The sequence below is a fragment of the Alosa pseudoharengus genome, unplaced genomic scaffold (assembly GCF_046254945.1).
Source record: "Alosa pseudoharengus isolate Yale_2024_CS ecotype anadromous, Long Island Sound unplaced genomic scaffold, YU_APseudo_1.1 YU_APseudo_1.1_scf_8, whole genome shotgun sequence".
NCBI classification, from domain to species: domain Eukaryota; kingdom Metazoa; phylum Chordata; class Actinopteri; order Clupeiformes; family Clupeidae; genus Alosa; species Alosa pseudoharengus.
Window position 1 is genome coordinate 38,901,133 of NW_027468870.1, and position 14,455 is coordinate 38,915,587.

General features: G+C 41.1%; 1 protein-coding gene across 1 annotated transcript in view; it reads left to right on the forward strand.

Moving 5' to 3' along the window:
- The first annotated feature begins 498 nt into the window (after positions 1 to 498).
- The window catches only part of drd2b (dopamine receptor D2b), a 37,399-nt gene continuing 23,442 nt past the window's right edge, over positions 499 to 14,455 (forward strand). The window contains exon 1 of the mRNA XM_076273576.1: positions 499 to 855. The gene's annotated coding sequence lies outside the window, so the exon portion shown is untranslated. The remainder of the gene's footprint in view (positions 856 to 14,455) is intronic.

Below are 14,455 nucleotides of genomic sequence, written 5' to 3' on the forward strand. Positions count from 1 at the left end.
CTGAAGCAATGGCAAAGCCTTAATACATCACTCCGTGCGTCTTGGATACCCTATGCCTTTGGGGTAGTTATGCAGGGCAGGCGCTGACGCCAGGCATATGAACAGCTGGTGCTTGTTGTGACAAATGCTTAGCAGCCACCAAGGTAATCATCTGGGTCAACTAGATGATGCGCTCCTCAGATCTGTGCAATGGGACAACCACTTATTCTAAATCTAACGACACGCTACCTAAAACAACAGTTCTCACACTTTAGCAGCCAAAATCTTCTGATGTGTTATGATGCAACTGACACAATCATTCACAGCACTAGATTTAATAACGTAATCTGATTTTAAAAAGTTAAATGAGCGTTTGATGGTAGCCAACATCCTAATTATGAAACCCTCAAAACCATCGATTGCATTCAGCTCCGCCTCCTTTTAGCACCTGCACATGCACAATTAGGTAACTACCGTGAGCAAAATTGTTGTCGTGGTGGGCGAGGGTTGTTCCAGAGAAGCAGTGGCTCAACAACATATGTTTCAAGAGAGCTGCTTGTTCTTGCGATGTTCTCAATAACAACTTAATACTTCACATTTTGCTTGAACTTGGTCTTCAGGGTCTCGTTAGAGTGAGTTATCAGAAGGAAATTTCATGCGCACGCAAGCAGAGCGGAGAACTCACGAGCGCGCTTTCCTGTCCAGGAGGCAATAGGCTGTGCAATGAAGATTTTCCGGTATTAATGTGTTTTTTACCCTAGCTTAAAACATTTAAACGATGTACGAACGGCGGGAAGTGAGTCTTAAATTGGGCTGGATGTAGGAAGCAGAACAAAGACTGGAGGAAAAGGAAAACAACAATCCTATGGCTTGAAGGTAGGCTGTTAAAGTACTTAGTGCTTTTTAACCTCCTCTTCTTAATAGCTTACAATTTTGTGACATTTAAATTACATAAGTGATTGGCTTTAATTAATATAATAGCTTATTTGTCCATTAGAACAATGAATATGGACTTACATGATTGACAAAGTAGTTTGTTGTGAGGTTTGCTCGTGGGCTATAACACTGTAATAGTAAAGTCATAATCAAGGTTGGCAATTAGCTTCAATTACTTATATTACGTGTATGTGTGTGTGTGTGTGTGTGTGTGTGTGTGTGTGTGTGTGTGTGTGTGTGTGTGTGTGTGTGTGTGTGTGTGTGTGTGTGTGTGTGTGAATGAGTGAGAGAACCTACATGAAAATAAATGGATAGATACAGAGAAATATAACCGGGGCACGCAGTAGTGCTGGGTGTGAGTGTCATAGATTAGGTGATATTGAAAGAGAACATTCATCTACTTATTTGGTTGTTTTTGGCTGCGTCTTGCACATTAATATTATCTAAGAAAACATCTTATAGGTTCCCGTTCACAACAGAAATTGAGATATAAACAGACACATGGTGTAATTTAGCAGAACTATTCCTATACGGGTAATTCCACGCAAAACTGTCACATTCATAACGCCAACACAAGGCCATGGTATTTAGTTGGCGTTATGGATGTGACAGTTTTGCGTGGAATTGCCCTCACACAAAACCCTTCAAACCAATTGTTCATGTTTTTTTTTATAAAGAGCCATATGTTTCCTTCTGAACCCATGAGCATTTCATTGATAGAATCTGTGCTGAGAATGTGTTTATATCAGTGCATTCTTAGATTCAATTCAGCTGTGCTGTCTAACTGCACTTTGTGTTTTGATTATGAGGTGCCTATTTTTAGCAGTAAATGTGATACTTAAGATGCCTTAATCCATTGGATTCTAGGATATTGACATACTGTAGGATATTTGTTACTGATACTGAAAGGGCTTGTTGTAGAGCTCTAAATTGCCTTATGCCTTTCCTAAAGCTAACACTGCTGTTGTAACACAGTTGTTGTAACAGTGATGTTTGTTACACGTAACACAAGAAATAGGTGTCTGTCCTTCTGTGTTGTAGTTTTGTGCAGCTTTATATAAAACCATGAAAGCTCTCTCAAAGAAGAGATGGGAAAACCTTTAAATGTATCAAAGTTGATAGAAATTTAAGCAATATGTCAAACTATGCAGTACATGTATGTCAGATATGTAATATTTTATTATGGTGCAGTGTCAAACATGTGAAGAGAGTCTGAGGTTCTACAGCATGAAATTGTGTCACACCCCTTTCAAGGCAAACCTTCTCCATCAATTCAGTCTTCTGTATTACACCAGAGCTATCTCTCACTTACGCTGCAAGTAAATATATTGCCAATGGCAAGTGTTTTTTCATCATAAAGTTTTAATTCAAATTTACATTTTAATGAAAGTTATATCACCTTTTTATGAAAATGCACAGGAACAGAAAAGAAAGAGCCACTATTTCATTAGAAGAATTAGTTATGGTTTAAGATCCTTGGTCGTCACATGATCAATTTTGTATGTAGTTGCTTAGAAACAGACAAGTGGCTCACCTAACCAATTCTCCCCACTGTTCAGTGTATGTTTATTAACAGATTCTAGAGTGTCTTTCATGAATGATGTTTTAAATATTGTTTCCCCCTCAACCTCGTTATGCAAACAGCTTTTATTAGAGTACTGCCTGCACAAGAACATTCATTAAGAGCAAAGGCATTTGAAGGTGCTCTGATTATACTGATAAGATGCATACAGTATGTATGCCTACATGAATAATTGATTGGATGCTATTTGTCTGTATTAATAGGTATTATTATATAGGAGTTATTGGTCGTTGCTTAGTTAAAAGCTGTCAGATTGAGTGAATAGAGCCTCCTGGCGCATTATAAATGGAAAAATCTCTGGGTTTTTCTTTTATCTCAATAGGACTACTGTCTTAAAATGGCATGCATATTCTGTGCTCTCGTCATGATGAAAAAACACTTCTGCTTAGTTAATGAATGTGAATGTGAATGTGAATGAAGAGGAGCATATGAAAATTTTCAGACCATTTGAAGCAGTTATTACTTGTGTTATTATGTTTCTCTGCTGTATGGGACTTTAATATTTGATGTGTGAAGCTCTCTACTGTAGAGAGTTTAGATGAGGCTGACAGGAAGGAAACCGTGGTAACTGAGATGATGCAATGATCCTGTGCAGTGGAAGAATAGAAAAAAGCCTTCCGCATGCAGACACAAAAGGCCAGAGACAGACATGGAGATGAGCGGGTGTAGCAGGCGCAGCTTCAGAGCGTGTGCGGCATGATCTCCTCCTCCTCCTCCTCCTCCTCTTCAGAGGTGTCAGCGCAGCCCGGCGCTGTGCTCTTGCTCTGGGCTCTGAGGAGGGCAGCGCACTGGTGCCTCGCCTGGCCAAGCAGGCACCAGTGCAAGCCATGATTATGGCACACTCATTTGACCTGCTCGCATAAAAAACAAATGCGTGCCCCACAGCCATGTGGCTGCTGCCCACCCCTCCACTGACCTCTGCTCTGCACGGACGGCCTGCTCTTACTTCAGACAATGCACGGGGCTTTAGACCATGCATAATTTCCAAGATCATAATCACAGAGGAGCCTGAATAAACGCTGTCTCTATGATAACCATGCTTCAGTTACCACAACACAAGCTGCAGGAGCAGTTCTGACCATGAACAGTTTGTACTATCTGCCCACTTCAACTTGGCCTGGCACTGGCTTCCTGTTACTCCTGACTCCTCACTGTGCTTAGGCTGGTCTGGAATCAGATTCTTATTGTTAGGGGGATGTTGGTAATCAGCGTTGATCCAAATGATATTAGAGTTGACCAAATGACCTAGGAGCTCTTTGCACTGGACACTGAGAGTGTGATATATGAGCTGGGAGGGCAAGGCTGGAGAAGAGCACCCTCTGTCTGGTGCTGTGGCAGAGCGTATTTTTCCTTGAGATCGGCTTGGGAGATCTTGTCCTCATTAGAGACATTTTCTCAGAAGAGTCTTTTCCTTTTACATGCTGAATGACATGCTGAACATGTTTTTATGATAGTCGTTAGTCTATCATTTGTGATGACATACTGTACTCCCTGTGATCTTACACAGCAATACCTGACTTTCCACATCTGTTGTTTCAGTCTTCTCTCAGAGGTCTTAGGGGGAGTATGTTGGAGTATTCTCTGCCCTTTTACTTGTCAATTAAGTATACTTAACTATTATCTCCATTCACAGAGATAATACTGTGCAGAGTGCATACTTAGTAGAAGTAGTTAATGGAGTGCTCTAATACAGTACATAAAACCAAGCCTGGCAGTACCGTAGGTGGACCCTATCAGAGTTCAATTTCCCCAATGACCTACAGTATTGCACTAAAGGTGTTTGGCCCTGTGAATGCACAAAGCAAATGGACCATAGGCTAGGCATGTATGTGAACCTGGAGCAAGCAAAGTAATGTCTTTCCACTGCTGTCATGTTTTGAAACTTACAACCTAAAAAGCCAGCATCTGATTGCAATATATCTCAGCTTCTGAGTCAGGAAATGTGGCTTTTGGCTGATAAATTGGTACAGCCCTGGCTATATATTTTCAAGTCAATGACAAGTAGAGTTTGGTCTATTTGTTGACCTTGATAGTGATCAAATAAATAATCTCTCTTTGCTCTCCATTTTGGTTATAAGCTGCAGATTGAAGATTGATTACTTTATATCATAAAATGAAGGGAACACACCTTTTAGGGACATCAGAGTATTTACCATCTACCCCAGAGTTATATAGGAGGACACACACCCTTCTCTTCTCTGAGTGTACTGTACAGTAACCAGAGTGCGAATTACCCCATCATAAATGGGGGGTACTGCTCCTTCACTTCTTCTATGACCATCACGGTCCACTACCATATCAATCCCCACCGTGATCACCAAGTGCAACATGTGTTGTGCAACACACACAAGGTCTAAACATGCGACAAACTGATAATCAGTAGGCTACAGAATATCTCATCGTTCTTATATATCCTGTCGTCTCCCTGCGGCCTGCTCACGGCTTTCATCCTGTGCCTGTCTGCTGAGCACCCCTTTCCTTAACACAAATGAACAGTGTATAAAACCTAACTGCACCTACACGTTTAATGTAATTGTTTGTAGATCTTATTGTTAATATTTCCTGCTTACTCTTTTAGCACCAAAGAAGTGCCTGATGTCTGTGTGCCCTTTCCTTCTCCTCATAGTGTCTCTTTGAATAAAATCAAATCCTGGTTTCGTTAAGATAGTATCAGGGTTCTCAGATGAAACTACATTTATCAAGCTAAAAATATGAAATAATAGAATGTAAAAACAATACCAACCAATTAAAAACAAATTCAAATACTAGCACATACTATTTAGCCTAGGCTACCTGGGTATTTTTATGTTTCCACATGGTCAGGTAGAACTTTGTGGAATTTGGGCATAAGTGTGACATAAGGTACTAATGCAATTTTTTTGCATAAATTGATAGGTAAGGGGGTGTCCTTTCAGAATCTGACAGGTGCCGCTCCGGCACCCTTGAGCATTTTCTTTAAAATGGCATCACCTGCCACACCCCTTTTTTGATCATATAAAATCGTCTAAATAGACATTAACCTATAAACCCATCATGTATGGTATCAAATTAAAGCTCTTTTCATACAGAAATCAGCTTTGACCATAATAAAGTAGAAAAAAATAGTTTAGGTCCCTCCAGAGAACAAAATACCTTTTGCAAAGTGACCTTTAAGGTCAAATTAGGTTTCTTTTTGCTGCATAATAGCTTATACCTCTAAATCGTGTCATGTTTGGTATTAAATTAAACAAATTATGGAACTGCCATGTAGCTTAATACATACAGGAATACAATCATTCAATAGTAATTCATTTTAATATGAATTATAGCAAGTCTGATGTACTAGTTCACCAACTTGCGGGTTAGCTAGCACGTTAGCTTTAATTTCCCTTGAATCAGTCGCTGAATTTCAGACAGCAATGTTGTGAGGTACTTCCCAGGTAGTTAGCACATTAATTATAACTGTCCTTGGATTTCCCCCCAGAATTACAGACAACAATATTTTTCATCCTAACATTTTTTTTAATGCTTTAAAAACAGACAACACAATCCAGGATTGATACAAACTAGTCTGAGTTATGAGGTAGGGAACTTGCCAGTTAGTCAGCACATTAACTATAATAGTCCTTGAATTTGCCCCCTTAATTACAGAGAAAACTGCAAAGTTGATTACAGGAGGAGAGGACAGAATCAAGAAAATTCTTTCTTCCAGTATTGCAAGGAATGACACGAATCATTTGGAAATACAACAACAAATGTAAATCAGGTTTATAGCCCAAGTATAGATCCTTTCAACAATAAATTAAAATGATAATGGATCTCTCTTGAAAGGGTCTATACTTGCATATACAAGGAATTTGGTCTCTGCATTTATCCCATCCGTGAATTAGTGAACACACAGTGAGATGAAGCACACAACGAGCACACATGAGGTGAAGCACACACTAACCCGGAGCAGTGAGTTGACTTGCTACAGTGGCGCTCGGGAGCAGTGAAGGGTCAGGTGCCTTGCTCAAGGGCACTTCAACCGTGGTTGTGGGCATGGGAGAGCAGTGCTCTTCAACCCCCCCCCCCCCCCCCCCCCACATTTCTCCTGGTCGGGGATCGAACCGGCAGCCCGAAGCCCTAACCAGTAGGCCACGGCTGCCCAAGTATACTTACATATACCAGTATACGGGAGCATGCCTATGTACCCACAGCCCTATGTCCCCTAACCCACACCTCAGGCCTAACCCTAACCCTAGAAATGTGGGAACAGGCTGACCCCACCGATACAAGGAATTTGTGCTCTGCATTTTACCCATTCGGGGGTAGTGTACAACACACCCACACAAACAGTGTACTGTACACCCATTCAAAGACACACACACACCCTAGAGCAGTGAGCATACTAGGAGTATACATTAACACCCGGAGCAGTGGGCAGCCCTTGATCTGGCGTCCGGGGAGCAGGGCTCAAGGGCACCTCATCCAGATGTGGGTACCTCACATGGATGTGGGAGAGCGCTGTTAAGTCACTCCCCCCACTCACATTTTTCCTACCAGTCGGGGATCGAACTGGCCACCCTTTAGTCACAAGTCCGATTCCCTAACCAGTAGGCCATGGATGCCCAAAGTAATTGACATTAATGCTATGGCTGCAAAATTAGACAAATGTTATGATTTGTTGGCTGTTCATGCATTGTTTGGTTGTGACAGTGTGTCATATCCATATGGCAAAGGGAAAACCTCAGCAATCAATTTGATGCTCAAGAGGAATCTTGATTTGAAGAATTGTACATATGTACTGTAGAAGCTGATGAGCATGAAGGCAGGAATGGATTTCCTTTCTTGCCTCTACTATGGAAAGACTGTTGAAAGCCTCAGTAACTTGATACATGCTATTCACCAAGAAAAGAGACCCTGCTAAAATAAAGAGTCTTCCTCCAACAAGAGAATATGCAGCGGAACACATCAAGCGTGCACGGCTGCAAGTCCTTCTGTGGAGAGCTGCTGACAAAAAAATACCTCCAGTGTGAAAATAGAGGATGGAATTCCTGTGCCTGTTCATGGCAACACTGACATTGCACCAAAACAGGTCTACAGCTTGTTGCTTGTGGATGCAAGGCAGTGCCAGCATGCTCCAGGGCCTCTTGCAGCTGTCAGTCAGATGGACTACCATGCACCACCTACTGCCATTGCAAAGGTGGTGTACAGTGTGCAAATAAAAATTCGAAGATGGCTACACTTTCAGTGGAGGATACTGATGACAGCGAGGGAGAAATATCTGATTGAATGAATGTTTTTTGGAGGAGACATTTGATGTTTGTGATGTGTACAAGGCCAGCCTGGCAACATGTTCTGTATATAGTTGCTTTCAGAATCTGTGAGAAAGTTCTACTTTGTTCCTTATAACTTTGTCTATTTGATTAATTGTTGAGGGTTGATACAATTCATATGTCTCTTGTGGTTGTTGCTCAGCCTACCATTTCAGCGGTGTGACGTTACCAGGCTTTACAGTTATTATGTTCTCTGGAGGGACTTGAAATCATTTTTAGCATGTTTTTATTGACATCATTGATTTATGTTTGAGAAAAGCTTTCATTTGATACCATACATGATGGGTTTATACCAGGGGTGGGCAACTAATTTCCCCATGGGGCCACATGACAAACTGGGACTGTTGAGGAGGGCCGGACCCAAAATACCGAACTCAAGTCTGAACTCAATTCTGTTCAATTCTATTCTGTTCTTGTATAACATTAAGTAAATCATATGGTTTTGTTTACTAGTCGTAAGAACAGATGAAAATGTGAGGGAGACAAAGGAAAAACAGCAATATTTAATCTATGTCCAGTATTTAATCCTCATTCTCGAAAATGATTTTTTGACATTGACATTTTTTTTTTCAGTTTTCAAAGACTGATATAAAAAAGTACTACAATATCTATATAATTAGGCTAGGTCATGAAAATGTGAAGGAGTCAGTACAACCGATAGGCCTGTGCCACCATTTCATCAACAATATTTCATCATTAAATCATTACCATCATTAAATTAACTCTATGCAGAATTAGACTACGAAAATGTGGAGCAGACAATAGTAGGCTGTCATTAGTTAATCAACATGCACAAAGAAAACTATTTTAAAAATGTAGGCTATGTTTTTGCTTTAATTTTATGCACATAACTGTGATTGGTCAACTCGCTCTGTGTGTTGAGCCGGCTGCTTCAAGCAACCTGTGGGTAGTAGCATCATACTAGTTCGCTAACATAAGCTTTGCAAATAAACTCAGACATATTTTGGCTCAATGACGGGGTTATCCGATTGTAAATTGTCTATCTGTCAGTAACGTTTTGAAATGAACACTTCGTATCGCCAACGAGCAGCAGTAAGAGTTCGTTCTAACAACCTTTGCGGTGGTGAGCCACGCAGACATAAGAGACACAAAACTTTGAAAGATTTACGCCGATGTAAAGGCAACTTCATTGTGTCGACGCAGAAGCATAAATTCTATTCACCAGCACATCAGTGAGGGTGTTCACGTCGTATGCATCCACGCACAAATGTATGGGCGTACAAATAGCAGTCGCTTTCAAAATAAAAACAACGATATTGATTTGCATGCATTACCTTACGCGGGCCGGTCAGGGAAAGCCCACGGGCCGGATGTGGCCCGCGGGCCGTATGTTGCCCATGTATGGTTTATACAGTAATGTGCATCTAGTTATTTTTTATGGTCAAAAAAAGGGGGCGTGGCAAATTATGTCATTTAAAAAAAATGCTCAAGGGTGCCCGTCAGATTCTGAGTATACACCCCCTAAACTATCAATTTATGCAAAAAAATTGCATTAGTACCTTATGTCACACCTATCCTGGGGTTCTACCTGACTAACAGGTTTCACTGATGTTATGTAGCCTAGGCTTAGCTACTGTACATCAGACCCTCTTGTGCATAGGCTACCGCCGGTAATATAAAAACACAGGATCTGTGCCAAACTAATTTCAAAAGGGCACAATAATTTATTCAAGATAAAATGAGAATAATCATAGGCTATGGAGTTCATCTCCTTGGAAATGACAATCGATTTTACCTCACCACAATGTAAAGCTTGATTTAAATAGAGAATTAGCCTATCTTGCTAACTAACCTTGGTAACTAACCAAGGCCCACTTTACTAGCCTCAGTGGGTAAGTAGCAGGTAAGTAGCCAGTAATTCAATGTATGAAGATGTGACATGATGAAAGAACAAAACACGTTTATAAATTAAGGTTGTAAAATAACACATCTTCAACAACCTAGACGTCAGCTAGCAACTTACATTTACCCATGCACGTCAGCAGCAAACTGAATTTAGCCTACTGAAGGAATTTACCTAGCGTTTTGTCATTCAACGTTAACACTTGCTTGTGAAGTTGAAGTCGTTCTCTATCTCAGTTGCTCAGTGGTTAAAAATGGTCCACAATAGGGGTGTCTGAAATCGCTTTACATTAAAATGTTCCTACGGTGAAAATAGGAGTTGACTTGTATTGTAACTGTAATGATATTTTTCACAATATCAGAAAAATTATCTGACCCCCCCAAAACTGATATTTCTGTCTCTTTGGGGGGTACTGTGTCTTCATTGGGGGGTATAGTACCCCCCAGTACCCCCTGTAATTCGAACTATGACAGTAACCCAGAGTTATATAGGAAGACACACACCCTTTTCTTCTCTGAGTGTACTAGGCCTGTTAAACTCGATTCCTTTTAAGGATCCGGGTTATTCTGAGTCACTCACTAAACTGATCCGGGTTGAACGAGTCACTTGAGTCACTTGAGTCAGTATTGCTAAATCGCAAAGAAATTCAGTCCTACGTTCAAGCAGTGCAGTGGGGTGCTTCATTTCGTTAAGTGCCTTCTCATGTTGGATGTGGATCCTCCATGATTTGAAACCAGGTTTTTGCAGTACTTGCATTTAGCCTAAGAGTTTTGGTCTCCTGGTCAAAGTGCATCCACACATTGTTCATCTTTTTGGTGCTCATGTTCAGAAACTTTGATCTTATTGACAGGGAGGGTAGCCTATATTATAATAATTAATTATTTGTTGTTGTTTTGTTAACAATAGAAAATTTGCCTAGGTCTAATGCTACTCTGCTACAATGTTTATTACCACTACTATATACTAATAGTAGGCTACTAGGAATCTATTCTAATAGGTATTATAGGCAGCTAATACTAGGCAACTAATATTATTAGCCTATTAATCATAGCTATACATATATATATATATATATATATATATATATATATATATATATCATGTTAGGTAGACTAATATAATATCATATATAATATAATATAATAAAACATAATATAATATAATATAAAATAGCCTAATATAATAGCATCAAAACCTCCACCCACTCACGGGAAAGAAAGCAGTTTGAGCCAGACTGTTTATTTATTGTCTTAGCCTAAGCAATTGACTTTCAATGTAGACATAGAAACAGGAACATAGAAATGCCCTGCAGTGACTAAATTATTATTATTATTATTATTATTATTATTATTATTATTATTATTATTACTACTACTACTACTGCTACTATTCTCATTAGGGACTGTACGATATTTACCGGGGGGGGGGGGAGGGCCGGTCGTCAGGGGGGGGAGGGCCTAAGAGAATTTTTTAAGCCTTAGGGGAAGGCCCAGGAGAAATGTTTTGGCCTGGGGGGAGGGCCGAGGAAAATTATTTTTTCCTGATCCATGATATTTTTTTCCCCTTATCAATGATCCGTTTTCGATATTTTAAAAGGTTTGTAGGCCAAAACATGATTCACGTCTCTTTGACAGAGTGGGCGAGTCCAAAAAGTCGCAACCCTACCTGAATCTCCCACAACTCCCCTCGTAAGCTTGCAGGTCACCCGCGGTTATGAGTTATAAACCAAATATTTTAATGATATTCGGGTCATTTGCGGGCGGGTCAGTTAAAATTAATTAAATATATATTTTCTACAAATAGGCCTACTTAAAATATCACGAGAAGGCTAGCATCAATACAGTAAAGCATCAATACAGTAAGTCAACAGTAAAGAAGCTGAAGACGCGAGTTAAAATAATAAAGACACCCCTTCAGGAAAAGCGATATAGGCTATGGGAAATATTGGGAAAAGTTCTTAAAGAAGATGACAGTACAAGTTATGGTCTATGTAGGCCTACTTCTTGCGAAGCCATTTAAAAGTATGACAGCCGAAACGGGCAGCCTGCAGGAATAAATCTTATGGCACAGACTACACAGCCATATCTACCGGTATGTATAGGTTCGCGCATGCATAAAAGTTACCTTAGTTCGTTGTGTTTGTGACTTTAAACAGTGGATGTGCTTTAGTAAAGCTTTGTGCTTCATTCAGCATTTTTAACCAGTTGTTACGCTAACGTTTTGACCAGCAATGTATCTCTCTTGCCTTGCCTCCCCATTTCTATTTTCGAAAGAAGTATGTCCATGGCCAAATCTTATCCTAGTGTTCTAATCCTTGGTGGTTGCGTGCGTGCTCTTATTCTCATTCTCTCTCCTGCGCAAACATTATGTCCTGCATGCCTGCGTGTAGTTCTACTGCATAAAGTTTTGCAAATAAATTAGTTTGTTTTACAGAAATGGACTACTGCATGCAGGCTATAACCAAAAGCACACATTTTGTAAATAAGCGGGTCGGATCGCGGGTCGGGTATAATTTTGTCCTAATTAATATTCGCGGTCCGAGTTGCGGTCGGGTTGATTAAAATATCGGGCGACCGCGGGCCGCTTGTGACCAAACCCGCGCAACACTGGTTTGTAGCCCCGTGTGTGTGTATGTGTGCTTATGACATATTCTGGCCGTTTTAACATTGTAAACGTAATTTTTCGACCAGTTTTATTTGATTCACGTAGGGGGGAGGGCCTAGGAGAATTTTTTTGAGCCGGGGGGAGGCCCCTGGAAAAAAAATTTGACCAGGGGGGAGGGCCAGGCAGAACATTTTTAACCCGATCGTCTGGCGACCGGCCCTCCCCCCCCCCCCCGCTAAATATCGTACAGTCCCTTAGGCCTATTATTATTATCACCTTGACACGAGTAGAAACTAGGCTACTTGCTCGTCTACAGATCCACTCATGACAACTAGCCGGCTGACTCGCACTCATAACAACACCGTAACCGGCCCGCTTGGCTGATCCGACTGGCTAGCCTACTCTCCATACAGAGCTTGCAATGTTTCAGACTGTCTTCGCGACCTAATTGCATTTTAAAATAGGCTATGCGTGCAGAATATATGTTATTTCAGAAGTGAACGCATGGCTTTTGTTGTGGATTTTCTTTTAACCTTGACGAGGAGTTACTCGCTCCTCTAAAGATCCACTCATGACAACGTAGCTGGCTGATTCGGCTGACTCGCACTCATAACAACGTAACCGGCCCGCCCTGCAGATCCAACTGACCCGGCTAGCCTGAGCAGCTCCATACAGAGCTTGCAATGTTTCGGACTGTCTTCGCGACCTAATTGCATTTAAAAGTAGGCTATGCCTACGTGTAGAACACTGTATGCTATTTCAGAAGTGAAAGAATGGCTTTTGTTGTGGATTTGCTTTTCACCTTGACGAGGAGTTACTCGCTCGTCTACAGATCCACTCATGACAACGTAGCCGGCTGATTCGGCTGACTCGCACTCATAACAATGTAACCGGCCCACCCTGCAGATCCAACTGACCCGGCTAGCCTGAGCAGCTCCATACAGAGCTTGCAATGTTTCGTACTGTCTTCGCGACCTAATTGCATTTAAAAGTAGGCTATGCCTACGTGTAGAACATTGTATGTTATTTCAGAAGTGAAAGAATGGCTTTTGTTGTGGATTTGCTTTAAACCTTGACGAGGAGTTACTCGCTCGTCTACTGATCCACTCATGACAACGTAGCCGGCTGATTCGGCTGACTCGCACTCATAACGTAACCGCCCGGCCCAGCGATCCGACTAACCCGGGTATACAAAGCAGCTCCATTAAGAGCGTGCAATGTTTCGGACTGTCTGCGCGACCTAATTGCATTTTAATATGCTACACATCTATACACCAAATCTAAAGTATGCCTAGGCTACATGCAGAACATTGAATGCTATTTTAGAGGTGAAGAATGGCTTTTGTTGTGGAATTGCTTTTCACTTTGAGGAGGAGCTACTCGCTCGTCTACAGCCACTCATGACAACGTAGCCGTAGCCGACTCGTACTCATGTAGCCTAACCGGCTGGCTGATCCGACTAACCCGGCTCTGTGGGAAGTTAACCAGTTATCTCAGACTGCCTGCTCACTCAGTCGCTTGAGTTGATTTGTGGAGTTGTGGTTATCCTACTTACGAAATGGTTACATTTTTGGCAGATATGATGGCTAGTAGGCTAGCTAATGTTGCAAGAGGTTTGTGTGTGGCGCTGTTTATCGTTTTAGATCGAATTGTAGTAGGACTCAACTGATCCGAGTTAATGATACTAGAGACTCGCGACTCGTGGGTTAATTTAAAGATACGGGTGAAAGATCCGAGTGAATCACGACTCAAACAGGCGTAGAGTGTACAGTAACCCAGTCGCACTGCACTGGAAGTAGGTTACACCAGCCTAGCTCACCTAAGTCACAAAATAAACTTCCGAACAACTCCACTTACCTAAGTCACACTTTTTTCCATAGTTTGGCTGGTCCTCCCCAGGGGCGGAGCCAGACATTGTAAACATTCGGGGCTTAGCCCATTTTTTTTTTTTTTTAAATAACCCCTTAAATAATGACTTCTAGTGAATTTTGTGTAAACTAATGGACACATTGAGATTAAAAAATGTGAAACTAACATTCAACAGATTCAAGGTATCTGACTGGCACACTGTGTAAAATTATAGTTTTGGGTCTTTCAAGAGGCAATATCTGTTCATATCTGTTTAGCATGTACTTAGTTAATTAAGCGTTTCTTATGGTTTGTATATTATAGTATTTGTTTATTTTCATTAGG